Raw genomic sequence first — 13,562 nt, 5'->3', positions numbered from 1 at the left:
ACTGCACAATTTTTGTTAGAATTGACATTTTCCAGTGAAAACAGGTTTTGAGGAAACCATATTGTTTGGCAGGAAAATGTTCTGCATGAAGGATTTGCACCAGTTGTATTAATACATTGACCACTGACAGGTTACTGGTCTAGATGGACCTTTGGTCTGACCCAGTATGGCCATTCTTATGTGTGTCTCCCTGTCTGTATCCTTAATATGCCCATCACCGTCGTGTCATGGCACGGGACTGCATCCTCTGGCAGCCGGCCTGGGTGTGGTGCAGGTTGCTTGGTCCCCACCGGCTAGCCTGGCCGGTCTCACACAGCTCCGGGAGCTTTTGGAACTTCGCTGCCCATGTTAGGAATGGCTGAAGGAACCTTGTTTTTCCTGGCAGGGCTGCTAGGGTCTCTGTGCTCCCCAGCACCTAGCTAAGAGCAGGGCTCTGATTAGGCATAGGGGCAGGGTCATTTGGGTGCAATGCATGCCATTGCTGCTGCAGGAATAACAGGCCCTTGTAAGAGCAAGAGAAACAGTTGGTCATTCTGTATGACAGGTTTTCACCAAGAACTTTGTGCAGGCTCCAGGTTTTCCTCTCTCTTGCACGGACATAGCCTTCTTTCATCCTGACCAAGAACGAATCACTCCCCCACTGAAACGCAGCCTCCTCTGGGGTGGAGCCCGGCAGCCAGGAGGACAACGTACGGTGTAATGGCCAGGGTGTGGGGAAGAGTAACTTGGAGCAAGACAAATCCCTGCTGATATAAGTCTCATGAGATTTCTAATGAGATTGTTTTATTATTATGATAGCACTTATGAGACCCAGGCGTGGACAAGGACTCCGTGGTGCTAGATGCTGTACGGACATACAAAGCAATGGGACGGCCCCTGCCCCAAAAAGCTTACAATCCACATACCAGACCAGTGATGACAGGTGGATAGAGGGAACCAAGCGAGGTGAACCATGGACTACGTATTGCAGTTCAAAAACCAGATATTTAACGCCCCCTCCAGGTACATATGATAGTTTCTATAAAGGCTAGTAGAAAAAATCCTAATTAATTTCCACTACATTTTAAAAACAAAATGAACATTTTTCATTTCATTTTGAATTTTTTTACAGAGATTTTTTATGTTTTTAATGAAAAAATGCAAAACAGAATGAAAAGTTCCATTTCTTTGTCCAGTTTTTTATTTTTGCCCCCAACCCTTGCCCCTCCTTTCTATCTTTTTTGATCATCCTTTTGTTCTGGGTTTATACAGCGCCTGGCACAAGAGAGCCTGGGCTATGGTTAGGATTCCTAGGCACTAGTCTAATGCAAATAATAATAATAATAATAATAATTAATAAGGCAATTTTTCCTCAAAAACCCCTTTTCGACAAGCTATAGGGTCATGAGTGCTCCAGTTACGGTTGCAATTCAGTTTTAACGGTAACCCTCTTTTCACTTTCAAGTCCTTCAAAATTCTCTTCTGAGGCTGAAACGTTCCGTGATGTTTGAGCAAAAACCGCCTTCCATTTTTGAGTTAAACAAACAAGAATGTAGCTGTTTACATTAACAAATCTTCAGGCTTCATGATCATCTAGTCTGACCTCCTGCCTGGCACAGACCAGAGGATTTCACCAGTGATTCCTGCATCCCACTATTGCCACCTGAGATGATAAAAGGACAGTGTGCTGTGCTAGGTGAAATCTCTTTGGTTTAGGGTGACCAGACAGCAAGTGTGAAAAATCAGGATGGGGGTGGGGGGTAATAGGAGCCTATATAAGAAAAAGACCCAAAAATCAAGACTGTCCCTATAAAATCGGGACATCTGGTCACCCTACTTTGATTTGGGTATGACTAGAGTAGGCAGGCCATTTGTCCAGTTTTAAGCCAGACAGTCCTCTTTTCAGGTGGTTTGTCCCCTGTCCGGTACTGAGACAAAACCAAATCTGCTTTTGTCCGGTATCTAGGATGGGGGATGCCATTTTGATGAGCATGCCGCTCCATCCCCACTGGTGTGACCTCACACGCATCGTGTGAGTGAGTTCACACCAGTCGGGGCACTCTTCAAAATGGCATCTGTGGGTGACTTTGTATGGTCCATGTGTGTGAGGTCACGCTAGCAGGGGTGGGCCCACACCATTCCTGGAAGTACCAGAATGTCCGGTGCCAGGGAATGCCTGAGTGGCCACCTTGGCTTATAGTCCCCAGCCCTGTGGTATCTAGGTGCAGAGCTTGGGTGTGGCACTATGGGAATGAACCCAGCCACCATGGTCGGTAAAGCAGGCAAACGGAGCAATTTATTGAAATAAATGGGCTCAAATAAGACCAGAGGAGACAAAGGCTCCTGCAGCCCTGCCCAGCCCAGGGTCATCAGCTGACATGTCATCCCATTCTCTTAAAGGCAGTGGTCCTGCCCCCATGGGGTGGCCATTGGATGCTGATCTCACAGGAATGTTTGCAGGTGAGGTTTTTGCAGCAGACTTGGAAAGCAGCGCCCTGGAGAAGCACAGTTTGGCTGGATGTTCTGCCCACAGCACTGTGTCTTGCTGGGGCCCCGATGAGGGAGGTTGCATGTGTGGCCCTGTACACAGTGCAGACAGCCACACTTGCCTAGGCAGAATTTATTCTCTCTCATGCCTGCACAGGCCAATCCTCCAGCTGCATGGCAATGTGAAATGTGGTGTAACTCTGCCCCCTTGTGGTGAAACGTGCCAAAAGTTCTGTGTAGCTCGAAAGCTTCTCTCTCTTTCACCAACAGAAGTTGGTCTAATAAAAGATATTACCTGACCCACTTTGTTTCACCACAGGCAGAAGCAGACCTTCCCCTCATGGTTGCTAAAATAATTTCCAGCTGGGAATAAAACTCCCCCTTTTCAGTATGAGAAGCCGATCTTAAAACACAGCCAGTTTACTTAATGGGCCTGAAGAGTTGGTGTTCATAGAGCAGAATAAAACACTGAATATGCTGCATTCTGTATGAATAACCTGTATGTTGACTGACGGCCTCTGGCTTTTAAAGGGGATTTGCAAGTAGTGTTTTTTTAATGCACGCCTGAGAGGGTTATACAGTGAATTTTCCAAACAGTGCAGGTAATGGGCATTCTCCTCTGTTTGCCCCACTGTCCCATGGGGAAGAGGGGGCAGAGAGAGCACTGACTGCCTCCATTGTGAGCCACAGCATAATAGGTAGCAGGCCCTAAAACTCCCCCGACTCTACACACAGTGCAAAATCTGAAACCACCTCTTAGACAGCAATACGAGAATTTCCCCTGCCACCACCACTATCACCTTCCCAAAGACTGGAGCTTCTCTACTTAGCCCACCCCCTGCAGGGGAAGCAGGGGCCAATAGGTATGCCATGGAATGTGTCCTGAGGATCAGCACATTTGGGCTCTGTTAGGCCAAAGTTCTGGAGCTGAGGGCCTTCTGGGGAACATGCCCAGTCCCTGCAGACACACTGACCTACAGGGGGTGCTGTCTGCTTGAGCATCTTAGCAGTTGCATTAAGGCCCTGATCCGCAAAGGTAGTTAGGTGCCTAACTTCCATTAGAGTCAGTGGACATTAGTAGCCTAAATCCCTTTGTGGATCTGAGTCTTAGAGCGCAAAGAATGAGGTGGTCTCTGAGATACCCACATCCCAAACCAAGTGCCTCGCTTTGTTTTGGGTTCACATCTCACCAGCGGCCACTCTGAGAACCAACCCAGCAAGTGTAACAAACTAGCTGCAGACGCAGGGCCACCAGGTCATCTGTGGGGCTTGAACCCAGGCTCTGCAGCTCAAGAAGCACAATCCTCAGCAGGGCCGGCTCTAGGATTTTTGCTGCCCAAGGCAAAAACAATTTTGGCCGCCCCCCCGCCCTGTTTTTTAATTACCCCACCCCCGGCCCCGCCTCAACTCCGCCCCTTCCCTGCCTCCTCCCCCCAGGCTCTCAAGCCTAGGGGGGAGGGGGAGAAGCGGCGCCCGCGCCGCGGCCACTCGGAGTCTCCCCCTCCCTCCCAGGTTTGAGAGCCTGGGATTCGCGCACCGCTGCTCCCCCTCCCTCCCAGGCTTGAGAGCCTGGGAGGGAGGGCGAGTAGCGGCGCGCGAGCGGCAGCAGAGGTGAGCTAGGGCGGCCGCGGCACATTTTTAGGGGCGGCATTCTGGCGCCGGCCATGCCGCCCCTAAAAATGTGCCGCCCCAAGCACCAGCTTGTTTTGCTGGTGCCTAGAGCCGGCCCTGATCCTCAGCCTCTTAACCCTGTACAGCTCCTGCCTGCTGTAATAGCAGGTCGTTGTAGGTGCTGGGACCAGCCACCAGAGGGAGATGAATATTGCATGCCAGTGATGTATGAACAGCTTCTAGATGAGGGACCACCTTAGCATGGCTGCAGCTGGCTTGGCCTGGGAGAGTGTCCTTTGGCTCACCTGCGAGAGATGCTGCCTGGGCACAGCCAGTCTCTGTTTCTGACTCTCTAGGTTAGGGACAGCCATTACTGGAAAAAATCACTCTAATGCCTGGCCCTCTCAGGATATTGTTCAACCTGCCCCCTTTCAGGGAAGTCACTTGAACCCCTTCAGGTCTAGCCCTTCTGCTTGCTGGTGGCATTAAAGCTGGTCAGAAAGGTGCCAATATAACATTTCTTTTAGTCCAATTGGAAAGGTTTGCTGGAGACAATTCAGTTTTGACAGAGGTCTGAGGGAACCCTGGCGGGGTTCTGACAGAAACCCTACCTGGTTTCCTGCCAGCGCACCTGCCCGGCCCATTGGCAGCCCATTTGGGGGGCTGCAGAGGCTCCCAAAGCCTGGAAGCCCTGGGTCTGCAGTGGTGGGGCAGCACTGCAGGTAGGGTGACCAGACAGCAAGTGTGAAAAATCGGGACAGGGGATGGGGGGTAATAGGAGCCTATATAAGAAAAAGACCCAAAAATCAGGACTGTCCCTATAAAATCGGGACATCTGGTCACCCTAACTGCAGGAGAACTGTCCCTGAGCCGGGGCTCTTTGCCATTTCACACAGAATTTCAAAATATTTGGGCTTTGTTCTAAATAGGAATGACACTGTATTTTGAAACAGCTAAAATCCCCGCAAAAGGGAATCACTTTTCTTCATCCAGCTCTAGTCAACATTTTTAACTTGAGTTTCTCTTAGAGCATTTTGGTTTCTCCTAAGTGCTTGCCTACTTCTTCCTCTTATCTCAGCTACTGGAGGCGAGTCATCATGCAAGCGTCGGCCTTTTTCATCTGTGAGATGTGGCACTAACAACCACCTGCTTGCCATCACTTCCTTAGCTTTCCTTGGGGTCTCTTTCCTACCATACTATCTTCACCAGCTCCCCTTCATTCATCCTCTGCATGTGTCCGAACCAGCAAAGAAGTCACACTTCCTGGATTTTGTCAGCCATATCATGGACCTTGACTTCCATCCTGATACTTTCATTTTTAAATCTCTCTCTCTTAATGTAGTTCCTCTTATGGGGTGAAGACATCTCATCTCAAACACCTGTAGGCGTTGAACCCTGCCAGCTCTTTATCACCCATGCTGCTGCAGCATATAGCATTGTGTGGGGCATCATTGTTCTGTACACTGTTCTCAGTGGCATACACTTGCCATACACAACCCCTGAGGTGTTATTCCATGCTCTTCCAGCACTCCCAAATCTGAACTGTACCTCACATTCATGCTCATCCCATCTTCCATGACCCAGCCATCAAGGTACTTGAACTGGTCACCCCAGGCCAGCTTAGCTGGTCATACCATTAGTTTCCAATTTCCTCCAGGTCTTCTTCTGAGGATGCCCTTATTGTCATCCGCACGTAGCGGCATCTCACCTTTTCCCATTGGGATCTTCCTGCTGACGCAGTCCATCAATCTGACAGATAGTAGTGGCCTGAGGGCCTGTCAGAAACCGAGGCCTGCAGCAGAGCCAGTCTCCAGGCAACCTAATGAGCACAGCTGGCCTGCAGTAGGCTGCCTGATTGGCTACATGGCCTGGCTGGTGGGAAGGGTCAGCAGACCAGCTTTTAAGCCCAGCAGAAGTTCAATGACTGATCAGAGCATTCACCTCTGGCTGTTATAGAGGCTGCTCCTGCTTGTTCCCTGCCTTGGCCCCAACCCTGCTCCTGCCTCCCCTCACTCCAGGTAACTGGGTCCCTGACCCTCGGCTCCGATTCCTGACTTCTGACTCCAGCTCCGATTCCTGCCTACCAACTCCTGCTTTAACTACTAGACCTGGTTCCTGCGCTAACCACTAGGCCTGACCACCTGCTAAGGGCTTTTCCTTTCACTTTCCCCTGGTTCTTGCCACGCAGCCAGAAAACAGAAGACCAGAAGTCCAAAGTGCAGGCAAGGCGATGCTTATTGGGGTTAATCAAGCAAGCATGTCCATAGCTCTACAGGCTGGCAGAGCCTTTTTCCCAGTGTCCCGGTTTCCCCTTCCTTAGCAGGCATAATTATACCTGTAATGCATGCCCCTAGTCCAACCCCTTACAATTTATGGTCGTGTTCCATTTTGGAGGTTCTGAGGGCTTCGGTACCACCTCCTTTGTATCCCATGGGAGGGATAGGGAGTGAGGATGTGCTTCCGTCAGGAACAGGCTTTTCTTTGGCTTTTAGTGTTTCTTATACCTTACCCCCCCCATCCCCCTAACCCATCCCAACTGGTTGCTTGACCTTATCTCAGTAGAGGAGTTGAGGTAGGACTGTCCTTCAAGTATACGCTTGTATAGGTGCTTATTACACTCCCACTATACCCAGCAACGCTTAAGCTCTAGTCCTTATCTTTTCTCATTGTGATAAAAGCTCCACCTGGTCGTGGGAAATGCAACACACAGTCTCTTTGTTCAGACATATTAGTAAGGATATAAAAGTATCAGAAATCAAACCCAAAATTCTATCTCAGGCTAACAAACAGGGCTATATACTAACACCACTCACGTCCCGGTCACTGACAGGGCCAACCCTTGGTGCAGTCTGACTTTCCCTCGACTTGTTTCAAAACATGTCTGGCTCACTGTTTTAGGTGCTCAGCTATGCAGGCCATTCACCATAGTTATTAACTGCTCAGACATTCCATATTTCCTCAGCACTGCTGTGAGCATCCTTCTGTCCACTTTATCATAGGTCTATAAAAGCCCAGACGCTGTCCTGTTGGTACTCTATCTGCTTGTCTACCCCTTGCCGAATTACAGACATGGTGTCTGGGGTTCCTCATTCCTTCCTAAAGCCGAACTGTTCTTGTTCGAGGAGGGGTTCCAGCATTCTCCTAATCCTAGCAGTCAGGACCTGTTCCTGGTATCTTCATCCCATGTGACAATAGCTTTATCCCTCTCTTGTTTCTCCATATGACTTTAACCACTTGTCCATTTTATGCCTCTCTTGCCCAAGACTTTTGCCATGTCTGCTGTCACTTCCTCAGGTCCTGCTGCCTTACCATTCTTCCATTTCTCCCCTCCGCTCTATTTTGTCAGGCTCAGGTGCCACATTAGGCTCATATGTTGGCAACTTCGCCTTATAGGGGTTGGCCTCATTTAAGAGATTCTCAAATATTGTTTCCACCTCTCTTTCACTTGTTCCGGTGTTACTAGCAGTCCCCTCCGATCGTCCTTTACAAATGGTGTTGCAATGCCATCCTCCTTCCCTTAGCATCTCCTTTTTGTAATGCTATAGATCTTTTTGCCAGCCAGCTGCGGGTCATTTACAAACTCGGCACTCTCCCTGACCTTCTGCACTGCCCGCTTGGCAGCTCGCTTTGCCTTTTTGTATTCGCTTTCACTTCCACTCCATTAATTCCTGCCATTTTTCTTGGTTTGGATTGCTACCTGCACTTTGCTGATCTACTGCCACTCCTCTCTGGCCCTCTGTCTTCCCCATCAGCATCATCCGCATACCTTTTCTGCTGCCACAAGCCACATTCTTTTGAGGAGGTTCCACTCCTTTTCAGCAGAAGCCAGATCTGTTTCCACGCATGTATCCTTTACTGCTTGCACAAACTTATCTCTTGCACTTCCCCATCACTTCCTGTACTTTAATTTTCCTTCCTTTGAGCTTAGTTCCCTCCTCGTCCAACACACCATTGCAATCTTTGCCACATGGGTTTTGAGGTTTGTGCTGCAGCACTACCATCTCGCTGGGTATCACTTTGCAGTCCATAATTTGACTCCACTAGGATTTCCTCACCAACATCCTATCAGTCTGCCCACCCCACACACACCTCTCCCCACTACTGCTGTATGTAAGCAAATGACTCACCCACTTTTGGAGCTCTGTATTGGCTATCATCCATTGGATGGCCATGCACATGTTTACCAACCCTCTCCCTTCCTATTTCACATCCCTTTCTGCTTTTGCCGGTGTGTGCATTCAGATTGCTCAGAACCAACAGCAGTGACTCAGGGGTGGCTGTGGCTGCTAGTGCCTGCGCAATGCATTCTCCTTTAAAGTCAGTGCGTCAGGTTGGTGGATACAATTCTGAAATCCCTTCTGCTCCTGTCAGAGGGAGTTCAGATCTATCTATCTATCTATCTAATCTCACCTAGCTCCCACCATTGCAATATCTAAGCATATAGCCAATTGTCAAACAATTGTAAGCCCCATATCTGAGGCCAGATTCAGAGGCACGTTGCTGCTACAATGCGCCTTGCGCTGGGTTCTCATACGTCTCCTTCCAGACTTCTCTGTTGCGTCTCTTCCCATCCGCCTTCTCCCGTCTCATGGGAAGAGATGCAATATTTAATCAGGACTCAGCACTTGCAACCGGATCAGCTGTAAAGGACACTTTCGAATCAAATTGGCTTTGGGAATTTCAGCATGGCCTGCAGCTGCCAGCCTATTAAAACTGAACAATCCAATAGAACAGCCAGTTGAACAGGAGAACAACAACAATATGGTGAGGAGCTGCAAAGAGGGATGGGGCAGAAACGCTATTTGGAAAGTTTCTTTAATGGGTGTCATATCATAAAAGTAATTATTTTAATGACTTTCTACTGCGCTCAGCAGTAAATATTCTTGCCATATGTGCTGAGAAAACCGTATCTTCCTCTTCCAATAATTACCTCATAAATTCCAAAATTATAGTGGGAATAAAAAAAAAAAAAACTTAATGTTTAGAAAGCACTATTTAGCTTTTTGATTTTGATCAACTTCTAGCCCAGCCACTTGGTAGTCCCTTCCAGGGCCACATGGTGGTGCTTGTGAGCTGTGTTTACCCAGAGTAGGATGTTTCTCCTGTGAAAGAGCTCACTGAGGTGCATTGGCCATTTTGGGCTTGCTCCTGTGAGAGGCAGAGCACCTGCTGCAAGGTGCTGAGTGCCAGTTGCTCCTGTAAAAGCCAATGGTAGTGGCAGATGCTCAGCACTTTGCAGGATCAGGCCCTTAAAGAACTCCAGCCAGTAGCACACCCGGGACCAGGGAGACAAAGGACATTTTCACCACCGTAGGAAGAGGAGAATGGGGTTTGCAGAGCAGCTGGGGTCATATAAAGTTCCCCCGTGAGGCAGCAAGAGATGAGACATTTAAAACGCCTCAAGGATGTTCGTTTCAGGCATTTACATTCATTTCAGATTCAGCTTAGGTCAGAGGCTCTAAACTTTATTGTTGGGTTGAGCGTGTAGTTCTGCTTGCATTACGCAGCAATAAAACACGGGCGAGAGCTGGGGGTCTGACAGAAAGGGTTAATGTATTTCAAAGGCAGCTGTGCAAGAGGTGATGAATGCCCATTAAATGCATTGGAGACTGGGGTCTAAATCTTCATCTCAACTTATTGTTCCCATCACAAATCCATAATCTAGTTCAGCAGGAATGGCAGCCTCGACGCCTGGAACTCCCGGGCTGGGACGACGGGGCTGAGGACCGCGATGCGCTGAGCAATGTGTGTGTATTTCTTGCACAGCACCTGCATGTACTAGATTGCAGTCAAACCCAGGGCCCTTAGCCCATCACGTTCAGAAGCACTATATTGACTCAGGGCCAGATCCTCAGCTGCTGTAAATCGAAGTCACTCCACTGAAACCAGGTCAAGATCTGGTTCACAGTGTTTTTAAAAACACATTTTTTAAATGGAATTTCAGGGAGACAAGTGTGTTGACAGACCAGATCTAAGGTCGCTACGACCTCTTGGGGAAAAGCCCTCTGGACAGCTCAATGAAAATCTCTGCTCCATGAGTTGGGATGCTTTTAAAAACACGTTGGACTGCATAAGGAATGGAATGGGCTGGAAAACAATACTGAGAGCATTCTAATGCCATTGTATACATGAATGGGACGCTCTTGTCTGTAATACTGGTTGACCACAACACAGAAAGGGGGGCGTTCAGAAAAGAACAAAGGAAGTGATTCAAAGCTTCCATAGGAGGAAAGGTTGGGATTCTGCAGGTTAGAGAGGAGACAATTGGGGTGTGGGGGGGAGGGGGAATAAGGCTCAGGGAAACATCAGCAAGGTTTGGAACAGTGCAGACCCTGGCGGCTCATTTGATCCCTGAGCTGGATCCCAGAGGAGTGGGTGCGCCCGGGTTCCCCTACCAGTCACTGGGGGAATAGCATACCTTTGAATTAGAGGACTGCTGGGAATGATACTCAGCCAGCCAGTCCAGTCAGATGTTGATACCCCTGAAGGAGCAAACTGAATAGTGGCCTGGGCCAGAGGGCCAAGCCATGAAGAGGGAGCATCCTCACTCACGAAGAGGAAGCACTGCAACTCATGGAGTGCGAGAGGAGCCTTAGCATGAGCAAGAGACAGAAGGGGAGTCAGACCGAGCGGATCTATTCCCCGACGCAGCCATGAGGGGGCGCCCCAACAATGGGTAGAGTGCCATGACGTGCCCAAAGAACGTTCACAATGGGTACTACTGCTCAGGACTCGTGAGTTGGTGGATCACAATGGACAGCAATGGAAACCGAATGTGCCATCAGAGATAGAAGCCAGAATAGGGCTGTGCATCTGATTTTTGCAAGGACCCAAAATGTCTCAAAGACCTCAGTGTTTCAGTTATTGCTTATGTTTATTAGGCACTTTTGGGAGGTGGTGTGGCTGAAATCAAGTCAGATCTGGCCTCTTCAGGGTATTTCTACCACCCAGGAAGTCAGACATCACAAGGAGATCAGGTCTGCCTTTATTTGGGTCTTTAGATGGTTTCCAGAGGCTTTACAAATCCAGTGGAAATCCAAATATAAATGCTGGAACCTAAGAACACCCCTAATGGAAACTCCTCAGTCACTGGACTCAGAGGATCCATGTTTGCATTAGAGTCAATCCTGCCTTGCAGAGTCTGGAGTCCAGTCTGCATTTGCACTTTTCCCAAGTGGAGGGAGGGATCGGGGCGTTATTGAAATTTAGCTACTAAAGTTATTCTTGCATTCAGCACTGCACAGTGGAAAACTGACACAGGGCACTCTTGCAATTGCCACTATTTCTGCCCCATTGACTGCTTTGCCATTCTGCTTCTGTTTTAGTAGTATTTATGCCTATAAATTAGGCATGCAGCTGTGTGTGCATTTGCACGTACAACTGCTTGCTTAAACTTCTAGCAAACCTAGCCCTTAAAGTGTTGCCAGTAAGTTCCAGAGTTAACACAATAATGAGGTAACTTTGCTCTTTTCACCTGTTACTTGTGTGTCATATACAACATTACATCAATTCGTATTGGGGAAGGTTTCTTTCATGGCCATAAGGGCTAGTACAAATACCCTTTTTATAAAGAAATGAGAGGTTTTTAGGCTGCAGATTTTGGGGCCAAGATTTTCCAAGGTGACTAGTGATTTGGGGTCCCTTAGTTTTGGGATGTCAGTTCAAGACTCCTTCAATAGGTCTAATTCAGTGGGTCTCAAACTTTTTTCCTGGCGACCCCTTTCACATCGTGAGCCTCTGAGTGGGACCCCCCTAATAAGTTAAACACACTGTTTAATATATTTAACACCATTATAAATGCTAGAGGCAAGCGGGGTTTGGGGTGGAGGTTGACAGCTCACGACCCCCTATGTAATGACCTTGCGACCCCCTGAGGGGTCCCGACCCCCAGTTGATCTAATTTTCAAAGCACAGCAAATTTCCAAAAAACAATTAGGCCTCTTTAAGGCATCCCCCACTGAGCACCCAAAAATCACTTGTTAGCATCTTGGCCTGAATCTATCATTGGCCAGATAAATACATCAAGCAACCCAGGCCTGGGATACCTCGGGCGTAACCCATTTACAAACACCTTGCAGCGATTTGGGAGCAATGTATTGAAGTCAATTAGCAAAGCGGCAGAGTTTGTTAGCGATGCATAATTAATTACCCTGACCACGCTGCATGGAGAAAACGGTGCGAGCGAGTGACCCTTTGATTTGATTTGTGCACGAGGCACAAATCAAGCAGCCCTGGTACAGATCATCCTTTTTGTTTTCTTTCCTGCTTTGGTTAAAGTAGCCGCTTACTCTGTTTTTATGAGCTAAATAAAAAGAAGCACATCCACAGTCATTTTTTATTACTCTCTTTTAGCAAGAACAGGGTGGGGGGAGGGGAGGGGAAGCACAGATTTTTTTTGTCATTTTATGTGACATAAAATGTTATGGAGGAGCTGACCTTGGATAGAGCCTCCCCACTGAAAACTCCCCCCGCCTCTGATCTGCGTTTGGACAGTGGTGTGTGCAGTGGGGGATGGGGAGAAGAGGAGACTCAGGTTCTGCAGAGATCACCCAGGTCTTTGGACTTTGCAACCAAATGTTATTAAAGTGTGTGTAGTTCTCACAAGCGCCCCCAGCTAGGTCAGAAGCAAGCCCCTCCTCTCCTGAATTCCCAGGGGATCGGAATTTTGCAAATGACCCTGACTTTATAATGGGCTGACCCTAAACTGGAACTCTCGGGTCAGCCACAAAGTCTGTCACTTGCCCGGTTCCCCACCATACCCAATCCAGTGCTCTTCCTGGCCTGCTGCTCAGCCCCTCAGCTCCCACTGAATTCGGGGAAGGAAAGAGTGCTCAGCACCTTTCACTCCTGAGGCTCGCTAATTCATGCTACGGCTGATGATATTTGTTAATTGTTAAAGAGACGCTGCCCCGCTTGACCCAGACCCCGGTTTGTTTCAAATAGGCCCCATGCAGGTGATGAAAGTGTTAAAGTGGCCTGGAAAGCCCATTAACCCACTGGGCTGCGCCTGGAGGGGTGTCAGGCATAGCTGGTGATCAGTCCCAGCTAGTGAGGGGCTGGGAGTTGACAGAGGATGGAGCAAAGGGCTGCTGCAGGAGGGCCAGGGAGGAGATCCAGCCAGCTGAGAGAGAGCTGCTAGCTTTGTCTCATGGGCTGAGGGCTGAGTGAGAGAAGCCTGGGAGGCTGCGCCTGGGGATGGAAGCCTGACTGGGGACAGGGGTCAATCAGGGATTGTAGCCTGCTTCAATCCCTGGCTAGAGGGAGAACGTAACTACACTAGGGAAGTGGGAGTGGAACCCAGGAACTCGGGTTGGTGTTGGGACAGTTTGAAGCTGGGGCTGGCCTGCAAAGGAGGAGGCTGCCAACTGAGCCCAGCTGGGCTGAAGAGTTGGTGTGCTGTCTTCTGGTGAAATTTGTTGAGGCCTTGCAAAGGGCCAGGTCAAGCCCAGGGCTGAAACAGACCAAAGAAGGCACAGGGGAAACTG

The sequence above is a fragment of the Terrapene carolina genome, unplaced genomic scaffold, assembly GCF_002925995.2.
Source record: "Terrapene carolina triunguis isolate 2854851 unplaced genomic scaffold, T_m_triunguis-2.0 Scaffold192, whole genome shotgun sequence".
Lineage (NCBI taxonomy): Eukaryota > Metazoa > Chordata > Testudines > Emydidae > Terrapene > Terrapene triunguis.
The sequence above is the reverse complement of the archived record's forward strand: the minus strand, read 5'-3'. Positions refer to the sequence as shown.